Below are 26,653 nucleotides of genomic sequence, written 5' to 3' on the forward strand. Positions count from 1 at the left end.
AAGGAAAATTTTATTGGAAACTAGGGAAAGTCCATCCTTGTTACAAAGTGACAAAGAACTTGGTTGAATTGTGTTCATGTCCTAGTGTTTTGTGGGGGATAGAACTTCTGAGTGATTAAATGGGGTATTTCACAGAATAAATATCTAAGCAAAGTGTTGAGGGTGTGGCATGGTTTCTCTTCATTGATCACAGAAAAATTCAAGAAAATAAAAATGAATTAAAGGTGAAAGTTATGATCAAAAGGGAAGCCAACTTAAAGATCTGAAAAATTCTCAGCCCATCACTACCACCTTTCACCTAAGAATTGTCCTGTTTCTAAGAAGTATGTATATAATGTGTACTTGTTCTTGATGTGGGTTTATTGGAATTTCGGGTAGGAGGGATGGACAGATACATGGATATAAGCAGTATGCTTGTTGTGAAGATATGGGGAATACCAATGCTAATTGGGTCCTCACATTCCATGTGATTTATCTCACTTGTGGAATTCATCATCCTATAATTTTGGAAAACATTTTGGGTTGTCTTGTAATAAGGGTGTTCCTAATAAAAAAGTAAAATTCCATGAAACAGTAGTTTTACTGTGCTTTCTGCTCATCTATGGGAATATTAATGATAGATACCAAGATACTTGGGGCAACCTGGACAGGAAAAGGATTGTAATGTGAATGGGTCAGGACCAACATGGCCAACATTCAACCACTGTGTATCAGAACACTTTGTACTGGCTAATATGTAGCTGCTGCCTTAATCCTTCCAATGTTCCTGTCTCTTGCTGTCCTGGATCCCCCCATTTGGTCTGCCAGGCCACCTGATTATCCAGGAACTAAAGGTCTGTCAGTCACCTGGCAGGGTGAATCCAGGTGGTTATTCTGTACCAGGGCAGTGGCTTTGGGATTGCCGGCTCATAGAATTACAAGTTTGATGAATGGTTGTTTTTTTTTTTTAAGCTGCTGGCTTTTGGGCTGCTTTGGTATATAGCAATACCAAAGGGCTATGTGCTTTTACTCCCCAGAGTAGCCTCTTCAAGAGGGAAGCTTTTCATATGCATATGTCCTAGAATTAGGAGTTCATCACTCATGATTCTCACAACAACTCTATGAAGCCATGATTGCTATACCCACTTTGCACATGGTGAAATGGAAGTTTAGCAAGATAAAATGACTTCTTCTAAGTTAAAAAAATCTAATCAGTGGAAGCTGAAGTTCAAAGACAGTCTGACTTCAAATCATAGAGATTAACAGTCATAGTAAAATATAATATATTTTAGTTTGCTCATATGTCTTCAATTTTCAATTCCATTTCTGAGTTATATTTAAATTAGTACTTACTGACTTTTCCTTCTTTATTGAGATGTAAGTCTCTTCTTAAAAACAAAAGGAACAAGGCAAGTCTCAACAAAGATCCCACTTCAGAGAGAAAAATTCTGTTACCAACATGTGTGGCATTTAATGCTGCATAGGACAGCAGATTTTATGTATGACTGTAAGGGCTTGATCTTGCTGCATTTTAGCTAAATTCATCATTAGGTGCCTGCAGAGAGAGAGAATAAATGCTAAGTCCCAATATCCCTTTTTATTGCTAAAGTACCCTATGTGATGACTTCAATAAGTAGAATCTAGGAAAAAAAATTGAGTTGCTTTGCAGTAAGGTTATTCCTAATTTTAAAAAGTAGAATTCCATAAAACAGTAGTTTTATCATGCTTTCTGCTAATTCGTGGGTATAGAATTCTGTGGCTCAAATATACAAGCTTAGGAAATGCTACTCCCCTGAGTTGGCTGTCAATCACCATCATTATTTAGGAAAAATCTTAGTCTAGAACTCTATGAATAACATAATCCCAAACTATCTAATTTATATATTTAAAATTTCATTTTACTCTGAATAGTGTCTTACAGCTATGTATGGAATTATTTCCTATGCTTCAGCTACCTTGTAAAGAACAGTAAGAAATGAAAATGACTTTAAGTACCAATAAAGTGAAAAGATTTCTTTAAATCCTGTTGATCAGCTTTTCAGGGAATAGGTTATATTTAGTCAATTATAACAAGAAAATAATCTTAATTAATTGGAAGGGTTCAATATAGGAGATGTTTTATTAACCACAATTAGAGCAAACATGAAGGGAGAAAAAGGAATTGAGTTTGTATATTACATGTGAGAAGAAAAAGAAAGAATTAGATTCGTATAAGAGTTTAGAAAAAAAAGAAAACTGCTGAAATATCTTCAAGGTTACAAAATTAATGAGGGAAGGGAATTGCTGAGTCTCAGATGATAAGAGCAAGAAGCCATGGCCGGAAGCTATGGGAGGAAAAGCTCAGACTAGCTGTTAGGAAACACAGTGAGTTAGAAAGAACATTTAATGGTGAAGCATATACACAGAACAGTGACTATGAAGCAACACCAGCAGAGATATTACATAATCAGTGAGGAAAGATTATATAAAACAGACTTGGCATTAGCTGGTCATCTTGCATAACAAGGGGCTTCTGCTCGGCTTTTGCTGTAGTGAGTTTTCAATTCCTTTTGTGTCTTTTGATTCTTAAGGACATATAACTTCCTACTAAGTTCAGCTTTCTGTGCATGATCTCATTTAATTAGAACAATTTGCGAGTTAGATCTTCCTATAATCCTGTTTCCCAGATGAAGCAAATGAGGGCGAGAGATAGAAATATTAAGCATTCCACCCAGCTCACACACACAATAAAGGCAGAGGCAGAATTCATTTGGGATTCTCTACCTCTTGATGTTTACGTGACTGGCTTCTTTTTTTGTATTATTATACTTCAGGTTCTGGGGTATATGTGCAGATGATGCAGGTTTGTTACATAGGAATATATGTGCCATGGTGGTTTTCTGCATCCATCCCCCTGCCCTGTCATCTACTTTAGGTATTTCTTCTGTTATCTCTGACTGATTTCTTTTTATCATTTAGGTCTTAAATTAAAAGTATTTTCCTTGGAGATGCTTTCCCTAATGGCCCAATCTCAAGTACCCACCTGCTGTCCCACACCTCTCTCTGACAACATCATAAGGAATTTTAAAAATTATTAGTAAGGTGAAATGTGCATAACATAAAATTAATTACTATAAAGTGGACAGTTTAGTGGCATTAGTAATGTTGTGCAATCACCACCTCTATCTAGTTCAAAAATATTTTCATCACCAAAAAGGATACATCATAAGCATTAAGCAGTTGCTCCTCATTTTGCCTACCCCAGGCTCTGGCAACCATCAATATGTATTCTGTCTTTATGGGTGGATATTTTCTGAATATTTCTTTATTTTTTAAATTTCTATTTTAATTCTTTTCTTGAGGTGGAGTCTCGCTCTGTCACCAGGCTGGAGTGCAGTGGCGTGATCTCGGCTCACTGCAACCTCCGCCTCCCAAAGCAATTCTCCTGCCTCAGCCTCCCGAATAGCTGGGACTACAGGCAGATACCACCAAGCCCAGCTAATTTTTGTATTTTTAGTAGAGACGAGGTTTCACCATGTTGGCCAGGATGGTCTTGATCTCCTGACTTCATGATCCACCCGCCACGGCCTCCCAAAGTGCTGGGATTACAGACATGACCCCTCATCCACACCCGACCCTAAATATTTCATATAAATTGATTCATACAATATGTGACCTGTGTTTGTCTTACTTCATTTAACTTGTTTTTTTCTTCAAGTTTTAGTTACATCATAGCATCTACCAGTACTTCATTTATTTTTATAATTTAATATTATTCATCATTGTGTATATATACATATATACACTATATATATATACACACACACACTATAATTTATCTGTTCATCTGTTTATTCGTGCTGTTTTAAAATTATTTTTAAAGAGTAATTTATCTGAAATTATCACATTCATTTACAAATTATCATATTCATTTATACTTATTTATCATTGTATCTACCACTGGAATGCAAATTCTACAGGTCAGGGACTTGATGGTCTACTACTCTGTCTTTAGTAGAGCACTGCAAGTGCTTAGTAAATCATTAGTGAATGAATAATGGCCACAATCACTTATATGCCATTGGAGTCGGCGATTTCTCATTTATAGCCTCTTCATTTTCTTGCTACTGCCAGCTCAACGAAAGGTCTCTTAGTAAGGCCTTAAACTTCACTGTCAGAAGCTGGACCACACCAAGAATTTCTAGACAACTTATAATACGTCCCAAACCTTTCTGATAATAAAATTCATCTTGAGTGAATGTTAAAATACTATCCTCCCTGAATATTGACTCAGTAGGTTTTTACTGGAAGCCTCTATGTTAAAATGCTCATGATTCTGGACTACTCGAGGATATATTTATTATCATGGACACTGGGAACCTTAGCTTGGAGCAGCAGCCATGACTTGCATGAATTATCTGAAGAGCTTTTTAAAAACATAAAACAGTCGTTACCAATGGTAACGGTAGAGGGAGAAATGGGGAGATGTAGCTCAAATAACACAAAATAACATATGTAGAATGAAGATACCTAAGGATCTAATGTACAACATAACATTAATGTACAATATAGTTAATATATTGTATTCAGGATTTTTGCTAAATGAGTACATTACAACCGCCAATGCCACAGACAGAAAAACTGGTAACCGTGAGATGAGGAATACATTAATTTGTTCTATTATAATAACCACATATATATATATCTTATCCTGTTGTATACTTTAAATATATACAATAAAATTTTTTACAAAGCTTAAAAAAATAAAAATATCAATACCTTGATCCTACTCTTGAACATTTTGCTTTAATCTGGGGGTTAAGAATGAGCATTAAGATTTAAAAAAAATTTCCATGCTGATTCTAATGGACAACAAAGGTCAAATACCATTGGCTTAGAGGACTGACTCTCATATAATTTGTGGGGAATTTTTCAGTCTCAGTGGTCAGGTTTCATCCTAGAGGAGTTCAAATAGCATCTAGGGGGTGACATAAGTTGCTCTGTAAAAATGTTTAAGTTTATATTTAAAAATAATTGTAGGTTACAGTAAAGTTGCACTAATGGCATTAAGAGTCAATATATAAACTTCACCCAGATTCCTCTAAGATTGTCTTACCTAAGCATAGTGCAATTATCAAAATTAGGACATGTGACAGAATATTTTAACTAATCTACAAGGCTTATTTAAATATTACCAGTTTTCCTAGTAAATGTCCATTTTCTAGTTCAGGGTCCAATCCAGTATCCTGCATTAGATCATGAAAATGGAGGTGAAATTCACATAACATAAAATGAATCCTTTTACCCTTGACAAATTCCTTGCAGAAAAAAATCAATAACCATTTTGAGAAGTGCTGGCTGTTTTGTAAATGTCCTTCAAATACATCTGTCTGATGTCTTCCCATGATTAACCTGGGTTATGCACTTTTGAGAAGGATACTGCAGAGGTCATGTAGTGGCCCCCCTCTGTACATCACATCTGGGACACATAAGGTTGATATGCCTTATTAGAAGCATCCATCTATTTTCAAAATCTCCAGGTGACTCTAATGTCAACTATGAGAATCACAAGCATAAAGGACATTATGATGAGGGTCTCCAGCAACCTATGGTAAATTCAGTCCTGGGACTTGGATGTTACAGATAGGATAATAAGAGAAAAAACATTCCAGGATAATGAAAACTAATGATAGAAACAGAAATGACTGGCATTTAGGTTTAAAAATTTTAATTAAATGTTTACGAATTTTGCTAGGCTTTTGGAAACAAAGATAAATGGGATATTCACTTGGTGATCAGGGAGCTTAAGGTAATGGACAAGAAAGTGTTTTTAGCATAAATTATCAAGTGCTAATGCAGAGGCACTATGAAGGCTTCCTGAAAGTGATGCTACTTGAGCTGAATCTTAAAGAGAAACTGCATGGATAGAAAACTGGAGGCAAGAAGTGAAGTTTATGGTAGGAGTGGTGGAGGTGGATGTATAGATTATATACATTTTGCTCTTAGTATTATATAAAGTTTTGGTGATTTAAAAAATCTAATTCTGGAATGTAAATTATATGAGAATAAAAATGCAGCTGGACACGGTGGCTCAAACCTGTAATCTCAGCATTTTGGGAGGCTGAGGAAGGAGGATAGCTTGAGTTCAGGAGTTCAAGACCAGCCTGGGCAACACGGCAAAATTCAGTCTCTACAAAACATACAATAATTAGCCAGGTATGGTGGCACACACCTGTAGTCCCAGCTACTGGGGAGGCTGAGGTGGGAGGATCGTTTGAGCCAGGGAAGTTGAGGCTGCAGTGAGCTGAGATTGCACCACTTCATTCCAGTTTGGATGACAGAAAAAAACCCTTTCTCAAAAATAAAAATAAAAAGTAAAAAAAAAAGAAATAAAATTGCATGAAAAGTTTACTTTGAGTTTTGATTTTTAAAGTGCAAGACTTTAGGCTTATTTTTCTCCACAATATGAATATATTTCTAATTATGCCCACATTTTTTTCTCTCTTTGGTTTAGATAAATTTTCTTTCCTAAGATTCTGGCAAATAATTAGAAAATTCTACAGCACACCTAGAACTCTGATCGGTATTGAGGGGAATAAAAGAGAAGGAGAATAAAACAGTCTTTGTTATCCAGGATGGTATTATTTATTTGGGGAGACAAGTTGAAATCATCAACCACTATGACCACTTTAGGGCTGACAGAAACCACGTGGATTTAAGTAAACTGAGAACCACAGAAATATTCATACCAATGAACTTAACTGCATTTCAAGTGAATTTCATATATGAAAATCTAAGGATAAACATAGTCTTCAGCCACCTCCGTCCATCAGAAAAGCTATCTATTTTATCTTTTGCAAATGCAGGAGTTACTGAATCCTCTCTCAGGAAGACGCAGAGGACAAATGAAATCATCATGCACTTTTGCTTTGTGGCTTTCCAACAATATATCTCGCCAATTAAGAACTAAATTTACAAAATGATATCTATCAGAGGCTGTACTGTTTAATGTCTCTAAAGTCTCTATGGATCTAAGAGGCTGGAATATGTTGGATTCAAATTTGATTTTTAAATGTTATAATAGTTTAGGCCTGAGAGCCACATATTTCTGCCTAAGAATAGAAAGCATAGCTAGCTGCCCACATGGAGTATTCATATAGAGGTGGGGGACAAGAAGAAAATGTATTCACTTGATACATAGAAATGGGACTACTTAGAATAGACTCATAATAGAAAGCATCATCCGGTTTCTCATCTCAGCTGTAAGTCTTCCAACAACATGAATTTCTGCCACGTACTTGATCTATAGTCAAGCACAAAGGGTAATGGCAGCTTTTACCAGAGGTAAAACTTCAGTATGTCAAACTATGGATAAATCCTCTCCATTCTCTTTATACAAGTATTCCCCTAGTTTGAATGACTACCCAATCTGCTCTAGTACAAATGGTTATTTATTGAACCCTGCCCTTACTTTATTTTTAATTTTACTTTTTGAGACCAGGTCTTTCTCTGTCACCCAGGTTGGAGTGCAGTGGTGCAAACATAGCTCACTGCAGCCAGGACCTCCTAGACTCAAGCAATCCTCCTGCCTCAGCCCCATGTAGCTGGGGCCACAGTGCATGCCACCACGGCCACCTAATTTTGTTTCTTTATTTGAAGAGAGAGGATCTCACTTTGTTGCCTAGGCTGGTCTCAAACTCATGGGCTCAATGGATCCTTCTGCCTCAGCCTCCCCAAGTGCTGGGATTTCAGGTGGGAGCCACTGTGCCCAGCAATATCCACTCCTTTTAAGTCAAATCTTCTTAAAAATGTAGCTAGCATAAAAACAAAGAAACATCCCAGAAAGTCCCTTTCACTCTCTCTCCTCTTTCTCTAAGATATTAAACTTAGACTTGGCTTCAGCATTTGAAACTGAATTGTTATCACAATCAAAAGCCAGTATTCAAGTAGCTAATGAGCTACTTTAGCCTATATAAGCAAAAAAGTGAAACATATACTAAAGCAAATAGCTAATAAAAGTTTATTTATATTTGTACTTATATCCTAAGTGAACAGAACTTTCAAGTGGATTTTCTGTTGCCCTTTTTAAAATTAATGTTTTAACAAAATTTTGCTCATTTCAACAAGAAATATTCCTTAATCACAGCAATTATGGAACCCTATATGGCTGGTTGTTGGTTGAATACTATGTCTAACTGACTATTTTCTAAAATAAATGTAGTGTTCTGGAATGAGTGAATTTTCCAGATAATTTACGTACTTATTTTAAAATTTAAATGCTCTCGAAGTTAAACTATTTGAAGTATATTACTCCAATTAAACACCTAAGTAAACAAAGTTGAAACAGAATGAAAGCAATGAAGAAGGGAAGATTTACTTTGGGACTGGGAGAAGGTTTCAGAGGAGAGGTAGCATTTGAATTCAGTTCTGGAATATTAATAAGCTCTAAGGTCTAGCTGGCTGAAGGATAGCAGAAAGGGCCATTCTAGAATAAACAGTTGAGTATTTAAACACTGTAACGGTTCTTTTCTGCATTGCTTGGTCATCACTTAGTTTGGACTGTTAATTGTTTTAAACAGGGTATATTAGTCCATTTTCACATTGCTATAAAGACATACCCATTTCTGGGTAATTTATCAAGGAAAGAGGTTTAGTTTACTCACAGTTTCCCATGGCAGGGGAGGCCTAGTGAAACTTAGAATCATGGATTCATGGTGGAAGAGAAAAAGGCACATCTTACATGGCAGCAGGTAAGAGAGAGAAAATGAGTAAGAGTAGGGAAAACCACCTTATACAACCATAAGATCTCATGAGAACTCATTCACTATCATGAGAACAGCATGGGGAAAAAAAAGCCCCCACAATCCAATCACCTCCCACTTGGTCCCTCCCTCAACATGTGGGGATTACGGCTACTACAATTCAAGATGATATATGGGTGGTGACACAGAGCCAAACCACATCACAGGGGATCTGTTTGTAGCACGGGTGAAATCTAAATGAGTGAGGCTTCTGGAAGTCTTACACCTTCCACCATGATTCTACATTTCAGGGGGCTTGCCCTGCCATGTGAAACTGAGTCAATTGGATGGAATGCTATTATGTGAACATACTGTAATTTTTGCCCTTGTACTTTATCTACTGTACACTTAGTGTTTTGCGAGCAGTGAATATAACATTTTTCTCCATTGAAATCCTCAGAGAGAGCACTTTGGGACTATCTGCTGGTGAACATCTGGTGAATCCATTACCGGTAGGAACCAAAATTAACACCACAGGGTGTCTGAATTCTACTTCTTAGTGGCAACATGACTTTGGATAGATATTTAAGCTCTTCAAGCCACAGTTTTTTCATATGTGATATAGGAATTATAACAGCATCTACCTCACAGGATTGCTATAAGTATTAAATTAGATATCCAGGAAATGTTTATTAACACAATGCCAGGCAAACACTAACAGCTGAGAAATATCAGTTATTTTTATTCAAGAAGACTTCTGCTAAACAATGCTTGTCTCCAAAGCAGGTGATAAAATAGATTGTTTGTGTTCTCCAAAAATCGTATTTTGATACCTAAGCCACAAAGTGCTGGTATTTGAAGGCAACACAACTGGGAAGTGATTAGGTCCTGAGAGCAGAGCCATCAGGGATGGAATTAGCATCCTTATAAAGGGACCCCAGAGAGCTTCCTCATCCCTTGCATATGTGAAGACATTGTGAAAACAGTCATCTATGAATCAAGAAGCAGCCCTCAGCAGACACCAAATCTGCAGAACCTTGATCTTGAACTCTCCAGCCTCTAAACTGTGAAAAATATATTTCTGTTGTTTATAAGCCACCCAGTCTATAGTATTCTGTTATAGACTTCTGAACAGACTAAGACAGTGATCATTTTAAAAACAGATATAATAGAAAATTAGTAAGAAAAAACCTTTGTTTTTTTAGAAAACAAAGAATAAAACTAGAAAACAAAGAAATAAAACTTCAGAGCTTTTAAAAATTAGAAGTTTCCAAATTGTGTTCATACATATTTGCTAATATTCAATATTTATTCACAAATTCAACAGACGTTTATTGAGTATTTCCTATATGCCTACTCTCAAGTAAAGTGCTGGGGAGACAGTGATAAACAAAGTAGCCATAACTCCTGCCTTCCTGGAGTTTATGGTCTATATAAAGATGTAAGTAACTGCAAATAAATGTTTGATATGTTTGCGATGGGAAAATATGGTGGGGGAGATGGGTCTGGGGCTTTGCAGTAGGATTTGTGACAGGAGAATTTCCTTTGCTTCAAGAAGCACTGCTTCTGTCTGGGCTGTTTCAATTTTCTGGAGGAAACAGCCATAGCTTAGATTTATTTCACTAGTTTCATTTTTTTCCCCAGTGATTTTGACTTAGAGGCAGGTATAATCTTTGCAGGCAACAGAATTTCTGCTTTATGCTACTTTAATATATTCATGGATGTGTGGAGGTTATTTTTGTGTTGTGATCAATTTCAGTGAGAGGGAAGGATTCTGGGATTGGATGTTTAGACAAGCAGTTCTTTTTCTGCAGCTGGTTTTAGGCTGCCAGAAATGGTACATTTTATAATATTCACAGACTGTATTACTTCTGAATTCCCAAATATTTTGGGAATTCTAAAAATCAAATCCAAATCTTTTCATGTTAATAGAAAATGACAAAGCAATAGTCAATACACATCCCACTAATATTCTGAACAGTCCTTTCTACAGCCATTTCCTCCAAACGACTTCACTGAGGCGCTAAACATACACTATGCTAATAAGTTCAAGTTAAAGCTACTTTAGCTGCTTATAATTTATTGTTGAGCAAGAGAGTGTAAACTACTCTTTAATTCGCCCTTACCTATTAGTTTGTGGAGGACATAATATTTGTTCATGTTCCTTATTGAGCTTTTTATATATTATAACATTTTTATAGTTGTTTCCTCTGTAGCCTTATAATTTTCTTTTCTCTTTATTATAGTGATGAGATATTAGAAAATGTTTGGCTATAAAGCAAGAAGGAGGCAAGGGTGAAGTTAAAATAGAAAGTTTCTGGCCTGCTCCTCTTTGTGTCTACTTGCATGACCAGAGGGACATTTTGGCTTGTTGGGAGGAGCACTGGACCAGGGGTCAGGAAAGATGTTCAGTGGTCGTTTAACCTAGAGTAAATCCCATGGATCTGAGCATAGGTTTGCTTAAGGCATACTGAGTGAGTCAAATGAGATGCTGGGTATAAAAATGAAAGATTCATAGCATTTCCCGCTCATTAGGATGACTATTATTAAAAAAAATGCAACAAACAGAAAATAAGAAATATTGACAAAGATATGAAAAACTGGACTCTTGTGCATTGGTGGTGGGAATGTAAAATGGTGCAGCCACTATGAAAAACAATATCTTGGCTCCCCAAAAAATTAAAAATAGAATTTCCATAGGATCCAAATGAACTGAAAGCAGAGACACAGATATTCATATGCCCATGTTTATAGTAGTATTAATCAAAATAGCCACTTTTGGAACTACAGTGTCCATTGATGAATGAATGGAGTAAGCAAAATGTGATACAGAATGGAATAATATTCATTCTTTTTTTTCAGACGTAGTCTTGCTCTATCATCCAGCGGGAGTGCAGTGGTGCTGTCTCAGCTCACTGCAACCTCTGCTTTCCGGGTTCTCCTGCCTCAACCTCCTGAGTAGCTGGGACTACAGGCATGTGCCACCATGTCTGGCTAATTTTTTGTATTTTAGTAGAGATGGGGTTTCACCGTGTTAGCCAGGATGGTCTTGATCTCCTGACCTCGTGATCTGCCCGCCTTGGCCTCCCAAAGTGCTGGGATTATAGGCATCAGCCACCATGTTAGGCCTCATTTTTAAAAGGAAGGGAAATTCTGGCCAGGCATGGTGGCTCACACTTGTAATCCCAGCACTTTGGGAGGCCGAGGCGGGCAGATCACCAGAGGTCAGGAGTTTGAAACCAGCCTGGCCAACGTGGTGAAACCCTGTCTCTACTAAATATACAAACATTAGCTTAGCCGGGCATGGTAGTGTGCACCTGTTATCCCAGCTGCCCAGGAGGCTGGGCAGGAGAATTGCTTGAACCTGGGAGGTAGAGGTTGCAGTGAGCTGAGATCACACTAGTGCACTCCAGCCTGGGCAACAGAGTGAAACTCTGTCTCAAAAAAACAAAAAACAAAAAACAAAAAAAAGGAAATTCTAACTCATTGTGCAATATAGATTAACCTTGAAGATACTATACTAAGTCTATAAGCCAGTTACAAATGAACAAATACTAGATGAGTCCACTTATGTGAGGTACCTAGAATAGCAAAATTCAAGGACAGAAAATAGAATGGTGGTCGCCAGGGTCTGGAGGGAGGGGAAATGGGGAATTTAATGGGCACAAAGTTTCAATTTTGCAAGATGAAAATGTTCTGGAGATAAATAGTGATGATGTGTACTTCATGCCACTGAGCTGTTCCTTTAAAAATGGTTACAATGGTAAATTTCACGTTATTTATGTGAAAGGAAAATAAACTTGGGACTCCAATTCACTATGCCAAAATGAAAAAATCAGGCTGAAAGCTGAGTCATGAAAGCAACTCCCTTTCCTTTTGTTCCTAAGCAGATAGCTACAGATGAAACGTTAACTAACTGCATAGGCAGCTTCTCTATGTTCACCTTACGTTATGTAGAGTGTTGATTTACTGACCATGAGGGGAATACATCATTGACTGCTCCCCTATCTGCTGCTTTTCTCTTGCAAAATTTTGATTCAGTAATGTGACCACACCCTCCCTAATTCCTCTCCAGCTCGCTTTTCCCCTTTAAATACTCAAGGTCTCAAAATTATCTTTGGAGAAAGGAACATACCTCTCTTCCAGGCATGTCCTTAAACTTGGCAAAATAAGCTTTTAAACTGATTCAAACCTATCTCAGATATATGTCAGTTTACATGTATGTTTACCACAATTTTAAATACAAAGAATCCCTTTTATAAGTGTACCCAACAAATAACAAATCCACTGTGTTAGATTCTGGGAATGCAATGATATAAATCTCCCCAAAGTGAGCACAGTTTAGCAGAGACAACATCTAAGGGACATTCATGATGAAAGCAAAGCATATCCCCACATGGAATTATATGGCAGAAGTATCTAACAGCAACTACAGTGGGTAAAGCACGAAATGACTTAGCTACACTCTGGGGTGATTGTCATGTAGCCTGGTGAAAACGACAAGACAGGCTCTTGGGTAGAATGAGATCCTACAGAATGGCACAATAGTCAACATTTATTTTCTTGAAATGTAATGTGTGAAGTGTTTAACATTTTTATTCCAAATGAATAACCAATTATACCAGCATCATTCAATATATATATATTTTTGAGACAGAGTCTTGCTCTGTCACCCAGGTTGGAGTACAGTGGTGCGATCTCAGCTCACTGCAACCTCCACCTCCCAGGTTCAAGCCATTCTCTTGCCTCAGCCTCTGGAGTAGCTGGGACTACATGTGCACACCACCACACTGGTTAATTTTTTATTTTTAGTAGAGGCAGGTTTCACCATCCTCACCAGGCTAGTCTCAAACTCCTGGGCTTAAGCGATCCACTCACCTCAGTTTCCTAAAGTGCTGAGATTACGTGAGCCTATTTTCCTTCCTTCACCTTTTGTTCTGTGGTGCTACCTTTCAGAATTAACTTTGTTATATAAATTAAAGTCAGTTTTGAGGCAACTCTGTTCTACTTTTCTAATCAGATATACCTTAAAGAACACATTTCATGAAGGTCTGATGGTTAGTTATTTCATCTGTGTACCACTGTTTTAATTATTATAGGTTTATGGTATGCTTCAGCATCTGGAAGAGCAAAATTATTTTCATTCCTTCCTTCTTTATAATATCCACACAGGCTTCGCTTGTGTTCTTTCTAGTTTTTCTTTTATTTTTGCTACCCAGTATAAAATGGACTTCTAAATTACCTTTTGTAACTAACTTGTCGATAGTTACTGATTTTTGTATATTTGTGTTGTTTCGGCTACTTTATTGAAGTCTTTAGATCAAATAACTTCCCAACTGAATGTCTTGTTTTGAGACAATCAATCACATTATCTAAAATAATCATTTCATTTTGTCTCCCTTTAGGTACCTTTGTTTCAAACTTCTGTTTTGTATATTGCAATGTCTAGAAGAGTAGCTTTCAACCAGTGGTAACTTTGCTCCCAGGGTACATGTGCCAATTCCTGGGGCATTTTTGGTTGCCATAACTAGGAGTAGGTAGTCCTGTTGGCATCTAGTGGGTATAGGCCAGGGATACTGTTAAACAGCCTGCAGTGCACAGGACACCTTTCACAACAAAGAATTCTATGGCCCAAAATGACATTAGTGCCAAGGCTGAAAAAGTATAATGTCAGACTTTCAGAAGATGTTAAATAACTGTGGTAAAAGATGGAAAATATTGTTTCAGAATAATTACTTTTGCAGTAATAAACTCTAATAAGCTAATCCAAATCTAGATGGTAAAATTCCAGTCTATGTAAGTGTGCTGGCCATTGTGAAGGTTCTTATAATAGGATAGTCACAAAAAAATCAAATAAATAATAAGGAGATACTTTGCAGCTAATTGAGAATATTGGCTTGTTCCAAACTTTACAAGTTGTTCCAACACAACCAGATAATCTTTCATATAAACTTTCAGGGAATATCTATCTCCTTTGATAACAAGACTCAGCATTACATATTTTTTTTCCATTATTATTATTTGCAGGGGAAAACAGAATATGTTTTTGTAGTTCTATGTCCGTCAAAAAGAATGAAACACCACAAGAAGAGCATTGCTCTTTTCCCGAACATAGCTCTTTTCACTGATGTTATAGACTTACTTGCTTTCAAATAGACAATGAATCAGATATAGTGTAAAGAACATTTCCATGATGAGGTGTAACCTTTTAGCTTCTAAAGCAAGATAAAGTGAAAACACTGAAATATGTTTCTGCTTGCTTCACCTTTTAATGTGATCAGATTTTCTAACAAAAATGCTCATCCAGGCAAAGAAAAGCTGGACATTTCACATCTCATTGATTGCTAAGGAACTAACATCCTTATTACCTGTGTGTTGCACATCTGCCTCCCTTTGGATTTATGCTTTGACAAGAATACCATCTTATAAATGAAAAAAAAAAAAGGAAAGAAAAGAAAAAGCTTATCCTTTCTACAATTAAGAGACAGGACAAGAATGGGCACATAAACATTCAGAATGTTAATTGATTCAACATAACTCAGGCCAGAGCTTTGAGGAAAAAATAAAATTCTATGTAAGACTTATAGGAGCTGACCAGTGTGCTCTTTATTGTACATATGTCAATGCAGTTTTATCCCTGATCTTTTATGCACAATGACCTAAAGAGTTAGAAGCTTGAAAACCATATTTTTCAAATTCTACTAATAGTAAGGGTTCTGTTTAAATTCCATCAAAAAGAGGTATTCATAAAATATTTGGAAAGGAGATGATATCTAGAAATAATTCCTTTCCTCCATTCATGGCATGGTAGACTTAGAGGTGGATGGCACTGGGAAGTTTTCAAAGGCTTCTTGTTTAAGTTTCTACAAATTATTCCTTTAGTGCTGCAGGCAGCTGAAAGCCTGGCTCCAGCTTCCTGCTATGTTGACACCTCTAGGTTTATCTAAAATCAGCAATAGTTCTCTCTGAACTTGACTCTCAGCCCTTTCCACAGCTTTGTAGGCATATACTTCCCTGTATTAAGTTGTTTCTTGCTCAAGTACCTAGAGAAGTTTTGGTTTTCCTAAGCAAACATTAGCTGATACACAGTATGAGCTCATCAATGAATGTTCATCCGGAGAAATTCACCTTAGTTGTACTGAAGAAATCAATTCCCCTCTCTAAGGAAGGCAGTAGCTTTTCATAAAATTTTAAAGATATCAGTTGTGGTTAAGGAATTACGTAATCAGTTATGTAATTACTACGGGTTTTTTTTTTAATCTTTTGTTTGATGTGGATATAATGTTTAGAATCATTAACCTCTAACCCCCACAAACATGAAATAAATATGGAAGAGAAACAAAAATGAGTAGACTGCATCTCAGGTGGGCAATTTAAAAAACGATGCAAAAACAATGATATGAACACACATAAATCAAACATTAAATTAATTCAAAGCACGGTACTTAATCAATAAAACATTCATGGAATTCTATGAATGACAAGTGCAGTGATCATTAAAGTCTTTCTCCTTCCTCAATTCTGCTCTGTAGAATCCTCCAGGCCTCATGAGAGGTCAAGAGATCGAGACCATCCTGGTCAACATGGTGAAACCCCGTCTCTACTAAAAATACAAAAAGAAAATTAGCTGGGCATGGTGGCACGTGCCTGTAATCCCAGCTACTCAGGAGGCTGAGGCAGGAGAATTGCCTGAACCCAGGAGGCGGAGGTTGTGGTGAGCCGAGATTACGCCATTGCACTCCAGCCTGGGTAACAAGAGTGAAACTCTGTCTCAAAAAAAAAAAAAAAAAAGAATCCTCCAGGCTGGGCGCGGTGGCTCACACCTAAAATACCAGCACTTTGGGAGGCTGAGGTGGGTGGATCACAAGGTAAAGAGATCGAGACCATCCTGGTCAATGAGGTGAAACCCTGTCTCTATTAAAAAAAAATACAAAAATTAGCTGGGCATGGTGGTGTGAGCCTGTAGTCCCAGCTACTTGGGAGGCTGAGGCAGGAGAACTGCTTGAACCCAGAAGGTGGAGATTGCGGTGAGCCGAGATCCTGCCATTGCACTCCAGTCTGGGTAACAACAGCAAAACTTTGTCTCAAAAAAAAATCCTTCAACATCCAAATTCAATAAAAAACTATAGTAGGTGCAGCCCCCTTTATTGCAGAAAACTCACAGAAATAGGAGCTCAGATTTGTGTCTTAAGTCAAATGCTTATGGACTTAGCACCTAAATTTGAAATCAGTTATGGGCTGTTTTATCCCATATAAAACTAATATAGCATACCCTCAACTCTTTGAGGGGAATTGTTGGCATAAACCATCTATGTATGAAAAACAGAACAAACCAGAGAATGGTGAGGGTTTGCTAAAAAATTAAAGTCAGACTCTTCTGAGATACCCGAACTAAGTGACACACAATTATATTAATTTTTTTTCTTCTCATGGCCCTAGGCGTTAAGCTAAATAATGAGAAATTTCGTTTCTTGCAGTGATATTACTTTGTGGTTATTGCTAACAGCATGATATATTTGAAACATTTAAATGGAATCTATTTTTATGCAGTAATGCTACCACATTTTACTGAAGGAAATGGAAATTTAAAAAGAAAAAAAAAATAAGTGTCTAACCCACACTGGAAATTTACTAAGACAAGATAAATTTATGATTGTATATATGTGAATATATTCATATATATAATTTTCTTAACAAATTGGGAAGTAAAACAGAAGTTTTTTCTTAAGAACTTTTTAAGTTCTTAATAAGAATTTCAAGCTTAAGAAGCTCTGCCACCAAATTTTCCTAGAGTTTCCCTTTGAAGATGAACAAAAACCTATCTAGGTATAGAGGGGAATGTTTTCCCCAGTCGAGCGCACCAGCAGTTTAATAAACACTAGTTTTAGGCTACTTGCTGTTTTGTTTTGCTTTCTTGTAAATTTGTTTCATTTTAGGATTTTGATATTCACAGTAATCTCCAAGTATAAACTTCACTGCTGAATAGTTTGCCTACATCTAAAACATTATCTCTAAAGGGCTTGGGAAAATAATCTGCCTACCTATTAAAACTGAGAAATAATTGTGCCCTCTTTGTAAAATAAAGGGTCACTTTATCCACTGAAGGCATTGACATGGAGCACAGGTTTTCTACAGAAGTTCTCTTCTACTCAAGTTCTTACTCCATAGGTTACTAACTGTGCTCTCAAGGCAAGCTACTTAACATGGCTGAACCTTAATTTTGTCCATTTGCTAAATGAAGATAAAAAACACATAAGTTAGATACTTTAAAACAAAATGATACAGGTAATCAAGGACCAAATATGACAAACACTGGGCCTGGATAAAATGTTGGTATCTTATCTCTACTTCATTTTATGTGTTTCTTCTCTGGTTATAGGGCTAATGGCCCCACAGGGTTGTGGGGTGTCCCTTATGCTGTGCAGAGGCACAGGATACGAGAAATAAAGAGACAGGACACAGAAGTACAAGGAAAACTCAGCTGGGCCCAGAGGGGCCACACCACCTATAAGCAGAGACAGGCAAGGCCCTGAATGTCCACAAGCATCTGTATTTATTGGGTATAGGTTAGGGGGCAGGATAGTGAGTGAAGTCAGTTTTAAGGATAGTGATAGGGTTGTGAGCAATAAAACAAGGAGTCCACCCTCATTAGGTCATCGAGGCAAGGAGGTGAGCTGTGTGCAGTAAAGGGTCCACCCCCATTAGGTCACCGAGGCATGGAGGTGGGCCGTGTGCAATGAAGAGGGTGCAGTGTGCAATAGCTCTATCTATGGGCATGCTACTTCTAAGAATATCTATAGGAGGATGCTTAAGTCACACAGCAATGACAAAGCTGTCAGGGTCTACTGCCACCTGTTGTCAGCTTCCAATGAGTTCTATAGGAGGATGCTTTTTGAGCTAGCACAGTAACAAGAGCTGATAAAGTTCACAGTTACCAAGGTGCAATTATCTGGAGGGGTTTTGAGTCCTTGGATGCTTGAGGGATTGCCAGTCTGAGAGCAGCCTTCCACAAGAACTGGATGCAAGGCCCTACAACTCCTTTATCAGGAGGAGTGGCTCTTGCTCCAAGCCTGCGATACAGCGGGTGTCTTTACAATACTGAACGCTGCCGCCTGGGCCATGGATTCGTGTCCTGTATAACTGTTTTTGCCTTAAATCATGCTCTGCACTGTCTCTGCTCCACACATTCCTCCAACTATAAGCTGCTTATTTCTTAATTTATGCTCGGTACTGTGTCTGCTCTAGGCATTCCTCCGATTACGAACTAAGATATAGTTTTATATATATATATATATATATATATATGGGGAAATAACTGAGTGGTAAGATATTCTTTAGGCACTCATTCTATGAACTAATATATGATTATATATAGAGGATTATATAAAGGAAAATAACTGAGTAGTAACACTGTAAACTGAGATATTCTTCAGGCACTAATTGTGCCAGGATTCTGCTTAGCTCTCCTTCCTTAGTGCCTATATGGGGCGTTACCCACATCTAGCACTTTTGAAGATCTCTGCTTCCTCCCTAGGTTCCCCTTGGGAACTATTTTTAACCACTCAGTGTTAATCTTCTCCTTGTTTCTCCAACCCTCCCTGAAATAAACTGTTTTCATAGCTCATCACACCCTGGGGATCTGCTTCCTTGTTTCTTAGGTATCAGCCACCAATTTACTAAACAGTTGTGGCGAGGTACTGGTAAGCAAGAATAAAAAGTTTGATTTGGGATCAAACTAAAAGAGGAAAGATTTTTGGGGTAGCTGTGGTTTTATGATAATCCTTGAATCACGCAATACTTGCTAGCACCAATGTTTTAAGTGAATCTTTCCTCCATTTCTTCACCATTGTATCTGTCTTGGTAGAGGTTAATGTAAACGATACAGTGCTTCTAAGAAGAACATATAGCATGAGTTTATGCTTGTTGGTAGAAACACAAGAAGTGAAAATAAATGATTTGTGTCAGGTCCTTACACATTTGAAACACTATTTCAGGAGAAGCATCATATGAATTTGTCTCACATTAACATAATAGTCATTCACTTTTAGTTATTTACCACTTACTACATGTCTGACACCCTTTTAAATGTTTTAAAACATGAATTATCATACTTTTGTAAACCATTACTTATGGTTATTATTTGTTAAATATGTAACATATTTTAAAGGATATCCTAATTTAAAAAGCACATTATCCATTGTCCTGGAACAACATAGTGATATAGAGAATGTCTTTTTACTGATGTAGAAAGCAGGGATCAGAAAACTTAAGTGACGTAGTACATGGTAAGCCTGGATTTAAATCAGGATATATCTGGCTGTATAGCTGATATGTTTTGGTTCTGTGCTGCCACCCAAATCTCATCTTGAATTGTAACTCACACAGTTCCCACTGTGTCATGGGAGGAACCTGGTTGGAGGTGACTGAATTATGGGGGTGGGTCTTTCCTACGCTGTTCTTGTGATAGTGAATGAGCCTCACAAGAACTGATCGTTTAAAAAAAATGGGAGTTTGCCTGCACAAGCTCTCTCTTTTTGCCTGCCAGTATCCATGTAAGATGTGACTTGCTCCTCCTTGCCTTCCACCATGATTGTGAGGCTTCCCCAGCCATGTGGAAGTGTGAGTTCTCCATTAAACTTCTTTCCTTTGTAAGTTGCCCAGTCTTGGGTATGCCTTTCTCAGTAACATGAAAATGGACTAATACAAGAGCCATGGCTTTTAGCCTTTATTACACTGCCTAATTGAGAGGGCAGAAATGCAGAGGTACTAGAGGGAAAAGGGAATCATTTTAGAGGTCCGTCAAAATGCAAACAAACTGTAACATTACGTATTCTAAAAACTGGAATGGTACAGATATTAGAATGATCTTCTGCAAAAATGAAAAATGTTACTTAATCCCTTATTTGTATTTATTATTTTCATATAGTCCTACTTTACATTAAGCTAAGTAGTGATCTTCCTGGAACTTTTACCCATGGGTTTTAGGTTCAAACAATGGTTGGTCTTTGCTCCTTGGGTGTTCCACAGCTCACATACATCTCTGTGTTCCTGATTCTTTAAGATTATTTTCCTTTTTTGGCGCTATGTCACTTTAGTGACAGTTCACTCCCAAAGAACAAGCTTCCAGATGAACTCATGGATCTTTTTTTTACCCAAATTGCTGCGAGATCAAGTGTTCTGAAATCTGTATATGTATACTTAACTTTTTAAACACATAAAAGAAACAAACATTTAAATTTCTTAAATGTTAACTTTTCCATTTGAGTCAATTTTATAAAGTTTGAGTCAATTATATAAATATTTTTTCTATTTGGATCTATCATTCAAAGTGAATTTATCTTGTGGTCTTTGATCTCAGTCAGCATTGTGTTCATTCTTTTCCATATGAGTCAAAGACATGAACGAATTATGGATAAGACACAGCCCTCTGGCATAGCTCTAGGGACCATTCTCCCATCTAATCCCTCTTATTACTCCAGCCCTTTGGCATAGCTCTAGGGACCATTCTCCCATCTAATCCCTCTTATTACTCAGGCCCTTTGCATAGCTCTAGGGACCATTCTCCCATCTAATCCCTCTTATTACTCAGGCCCTTTGGCATAGCTCTAGGGACCATTCTCCCATCTAATCCCTTATTATTACTTTTCAAAACTAGGAGTATTATCTCATGTGCATTTCTCTTTCTTTCTAAATGGGTTTGTAAAAGGGTTCTGCTAAAATCAACATACTTCTCTATGACATTTTCCTAATCCTAAGAAAAGGTATTTGACATGATTCACTCTTAAAGAATTCATACTAGATCCCACTGCAGATCTTAACCTTTTCTTTTTTCTAATTTGCCATTTATTTAACAATATGTTAACTGACTTAATTTTGATTTTTATTTAAAAATTATAATTTTGTCAGTTCATAATTTACCAAAGACTAAAATATGTGAATTATAGAAGTCTTATTTAGTTTTACTAAGGAACACACACACTGTTTCCCAGCATAACGGAATCATTCAAGGAGTTTTCAAATCTTGACATTATGGAAAGGGCATGTTTAGTGCTTCAGTGGGAGTAGCATATTTATTACAAAATACTGTTTTAAATATGCACACGAGAAGCAAAATTACTATAGTAAGACTAAGTGCATAATCAAGCTTATCAATTACTTATTTTTGTTACTTAGGAAATTCAAATGGCTTATCCAATTTTATCAACTACAGCAACGTAAGTGATAGTTATGTAGCACTTCACAGTTTATACACAGTTGATACAGCCATTATCTCATCTGACAAATAAGTGGCCAGAAGATAGTATGACACATACCCAGAGAAAGAAATTTAATGGAAGACGGGCTTTGAAATCAAATGTGGATTTAAAGCCTTACTCTACCCCTTTGCAGGTCAGCAACCTTGGGCAAGACATAGAACATCACTAAAATTTATGTGTAAAATGAAGATGTAAAAAACTACGGCACAGGTTTTCAGGATGACTAAATAAGAAGATAATACATAGATAGCAACCAGCATATGCAGTTCCTTCTTTTCTCTACTTTTTCACGTTGAAGAACTTCACTCTACATGCATTTCTGAGCAAACTTTAACTTTGTTTTACTGCAGGCAAAAAGCCTATTTTTATGCTATTCACAATCGTTGAGTCAGAACTACTTGGGGGCATGAAACCAAAACAAAGAGCATATATGCTGACAAAAGATCCCTTTCTATACAGATATTTGATTATTACAAAGGTTGCTCATTTTAATCAGCAATACAATTGGGCTAAATAAAGAAGTCTATGAAACTGCAAAACAACAAAATCTGATGAACAGTTGGAATTATGAATGAGCAACTAACAAGTACAACCTGAAATGTGTACATTTTGGAAAAACAGCTAAGCCTAGATTTGGAACAACAAAACTTAGAAAGAACAAAAATGGCAGAAAAGAGATGAAACAAGAAATTGAACATATTTTTGTAAACAAATGTTATTTTGAGCTTTAGAGAAATGTCGTGCTAAAAATCAAATAAATGCTGCAGATAATTTCATTTGTACTTGTATCCAAAAATTAAAATTAAAAAGTGATATTTTATCTGAATACAGTACTAATAAAATGAACTTCATTTAAAAATATTACAATTCAAGAATTTGAGGCCTAAGGGGGTCTTTGGATCACAGGATATTAAATCACATAATTTACCAGATATGAGAATTAGAATCCCAGGCGAATAACTACATGGCTGCTATGGACCGAATATTTGTGACCCAGGGCCAGGAGTGCACATCTGGTTAGGAGTAACTGTTTCTCACTATTTAGCCCAATTCATCCAGGACAAATAACTTAATCCTGTCATCAGTTTCCACAGAAAATCCAATCACACCCACAATTTCATGATTTGTATAAACTTTGCTAAGAATTCAGAGGACACAGATAGAGGAGGTAGAAAGGTGGTATAAGGAAGGCCCAGCATTCTACTGCTAATTTCACCTCCCCTCTTTTTCCTCTCTCCTTCCCTTCTTCATTCGGAGTTCTACTCCAAGCTGCACTCTTCGCCTTTGGGATGCAGAGTATATTCCCCCCTCTCTGAACCCTGAACCTACCTAATTTATGTCAGGTCTCCATTTGGAACCCCTTCATTATCTTCACTGTGGAAATCTGTGCCTGGCTGTCAATAGTGGCCACTAGGATGCTTAACTACTACTGAAATCCTTTCCATAGTTGAAGGCCCACCTCAAACTCTCCTTTGTTCTGGAGCCATGCTTTATTTTTCCTAAATTACATGTTAGCTCCTCCATTTTTAACTCTCATGGCCTTTTGCACTTGCCTTGGGACATTAACATCCTGTGTGTTATTAGAATCACAGCACCCTCACTGCCTTTCCTCCACTGTCTACCAGTCAGCTCCTAATGAAAGAGGACTTGTCTTGTCAGCTTTTGCACCATCTGATGCATTGTTGCTATAGACTGAATATTTGTGTCCCCTCAAAATTCATATTTTGAAGCTGAATCCTCAATGTGATACTACTAAGAGATCAGGCCTTTGGAAAGTAGTTATATTATGAGGGTGAAGTTCTCCTGAATGGAATTAAGCCCCTTATAAAGACACCAGGAAACAAGGAGAAGATGGCCATCTGCAAACCAGCATGTGGGCTCTAACCAGACACCTTCCAGCCTTCAGAACTGAGAAATCAATATGCGTTGTTTAAACCACCCACTCTAGGGTAATTTGTCATAACAACTCAAACTGGCAAAGACAACTGCTTTTCAGATAACAGATATGTTTTGGATTTCAATTCTCATGAGGATTGAATGTTTCCACTGGTGTCAGGGTCCTTTGTGAGTTTGGTTAGAAGAAATACAATCAAAAAAGAAATGGCCCACAAATCTGAGCAACAGAGACGGTCTCAGAACCTGAAAGCATTTGTTAGATTTTGTCTCTGCTTCTTCCTGTTTCATGTTTTCAGTTTATTTGCTTTGAGTGACTCACCACCACCTCTTTAAAAATGGTTACAATGTACCCACAAAAATGAAAAATCGTGGCTGGGCACAGTGCCTCACGCCTGTAATCCCAGCACTTTGGGAGGCTAAGGCAGGCAGATCACAAGATCAAGAGATTGAGACCATCCTGGCCAACATGGTGAAACCCCATCTTTACTAAAAACACAAAAATTAGTGGGGCATGGTGGCATGTGCCTGTAGTCCCAGCTGCTCAGGAGTCTGAGACAGGAGAATCACCTGAATGGGGAAGTGGAGGTTGCAGTGAGTAGAAATGGTGCCCTGCACTCCAGCCTGGCAACAGAGTGAGACTCAGCCTCAAGAAAAAGTAATAAAACATATTTTAAAAAATAAAATGGCTGGCTAGATTGCTCTGTAAATGCTATTTCCTAGAAGCCCTGAGCTTAGTCAAGTTACTTCTGTCTGTGCTCATGGAGATACATGTCCTTTAGCAACTTCCCTTTAGCAACTTGTCCTTTAGCAATTGCTTGGGTATTATTCTTCAGTCATTTTTGCACTTGGCAATGTCCATGTGTACTGAGTGATACTGATGTTTAAGGAGACTGCAAATTCATAGCCTTGCTACTCAAAGCCAATGTGCTTTGTACATTGGTGGGAGCCATATAGAGCATAGCCAAATCATTTAGTCAGATGTTATCTGCCTTGTGGTCAAACTAGAGAACTGCTTCCCAAGTTTCTGAAAAATTTATAACTACTCATGCAATGACAAGTTCACACTTTGGGAATTATTTAGGAGGTATAGAATGAATGACACACAGTAATAATGAAAAAATTGAAGGAAAATTATAAAAAGCCTGAGATTTTATAATTATCAGAAATGAAGGTTGAGTAGGTGAGGAGATGCTAGGGATGATTTTACTTTTTCTGTTATATGAGGTAGTTAATAATTTTGTTTTTCTCCATTAATGTAACTTTTTAATAGGGGTATAACCGTCAGGAAATGATATAAATTTCATGTTGCTACAGGGTCAGGCTTTCTGAGCAAATATAACTGGCAGCTGGGTGAAATGGTGATAGAATAGATAGCTCAGGAGAGATACAGAGATTTATCTCCTTGGGGCTTTGTGTTTACATTTTAAGGGAGGCTAAATCCCTGAGCTATTTTGTTTATATTCCAAAGGACTGTAAAATCTTAGGGATCTTTGGTAGAGAAGACTCTTTTACATTACGGACAAAGGTTTATCTCCTTCTTTCCAGAGGGAGTGCATGGGAGCTGTCCAGCTTCTATATAGATGTCCAGATTCATGGTTTCAGGGGTTTTGCAGTAGAAACCCTGTAGGTACAGCTGACATCTACCTTCATTCCATGGCCTTGGGGGGCTGGGGAAGGAGGAGCCAGATTGCTGTTATTGCTGCAGATTACAATTCTGATCTAAAAACCTCATGCTTGCTTTCAGGATAAAATAAACAAATACAGGTATTAAAAACTTATCACTAATGTATTTTTCCCAAGCTAAAACCACTTACTATTGATTAGCTATGACTTCCCCCTATTAACCTCTTTCCATTCTTCTTTCTGCTTGTTTAATGAAATTGCAAGTATTTGTTAAGAACTTACTAGTCAGATTCAGTACTCAGAGATTTACATGCATTATCTTATTTAATAATCACAAAAATCCTCTGAAGAAAGTGCCGTTATTCCCATTTAAAGGTTGAAAAACCGACCAAAAAACTTGACTAACACAGCCAGTGTCAGATAGAGCTAAAACAGTCAGTGAATTGCTAATTCTAATGTTTCTGTGTGTCTACATCTGAACCTGTGTGATTTTCACTGCTCTACATTCACTAGTCACAGCTAACTGCTAACACGTCTCAAATGCTCTAATTTTAGTAAAACAATTTTATCTATTACTACTCTATGGTCACTTGTGTCTTTTATAGTACAGAAACTATGGGGATGTCTGTGTAATAACATCTATAGTCTTTTTCTTACTCTAAAGGTTTCTTACAGGTGTTAAGGGCTGAGAACTGGGTAGTTTGTTCTGGGAAAGGAACACACATGTTAAGAAAAATTCTTGATTCAGGATGATAACTCGGGATCAAATAGTGAAAAGTAGTTTATATTTGTTGCTTGATGATGAAAGCCTTCAGGCTCTTTAGTCTTGCTAACCGGGGTTGGCAGCATCAGCATCAGTATCATCTAGAATCTTCTTACAAATGCAAAAAAGATTGTAGGCCCCACCCCAGATTTACTGAGTCAGCATCTATATTTTTTTAGATCCCCAATGCACATTAAAATTTAGAATACAATTCTTTGGAATATATTTCAGGCTTTAAAGCTGTCCCCTCTGAGTCCTGCAGATAAAACGTAAACCCAAGCTGCTGCCTTGTTCAGGTAGCATATCATGAAACTGCCTTCGAGTCCTGAGCCACTCACTCTCTGCTGCCTTGTCTTTAAGTTTTCTGTAAATCCCAAAATAATATAGGAGAAAGGTCTCAGGCCGTGTGATGTGGT

The 26,653-nt window shown here is 37.3% G+C and overlaps 1 protein-coding gene and 1 long non-coding RNA gene across 23 annotated transcripts in view; both read right to left on the reverse strand.

Moving 5' to 3' along the window:
- The window catches only part of LOC144579778 (uncharacterized), a 29,930-nt gene extending 3,555 nt beyond the window's left edge, over positions 1-26,375 (reverse strand). The window contains exon 1 of the long non-coding RNA XR_013528166.1: positions 1,333-26,375. This is a non-coding gene — a long non-coding RNA (uncharacterized LOC144579778). The remainder of the gene's footprint in view (positions 1-1,332) is intronic.
- OXR1 (oxidation resistance 1) overlaps positions 1-26,653 on the reverse strand; it is a 484,621-nt gene that overhangs the window by 198,743 nt on the left and 259,225 nt on the right. The gene's annotated exons all lie outside the window — the stretch shown is intronic.

The sequence above is a fragment of the Callithrix jacchus genome, chromosome 16, assembly GCF_049354715.1.
Source record: "Callithrix jacchus isolate 240 chromosome 16, calJac240_pri, whole genome shotgun sequence".
In the NCBI taxonomy this organism is placed as follows: domain Eukaryota; kingdom Metazoa; phylum Chordata; class Mammalia; order Primates; family Cebidae; genus Callithrix; species Callithrix jacchus.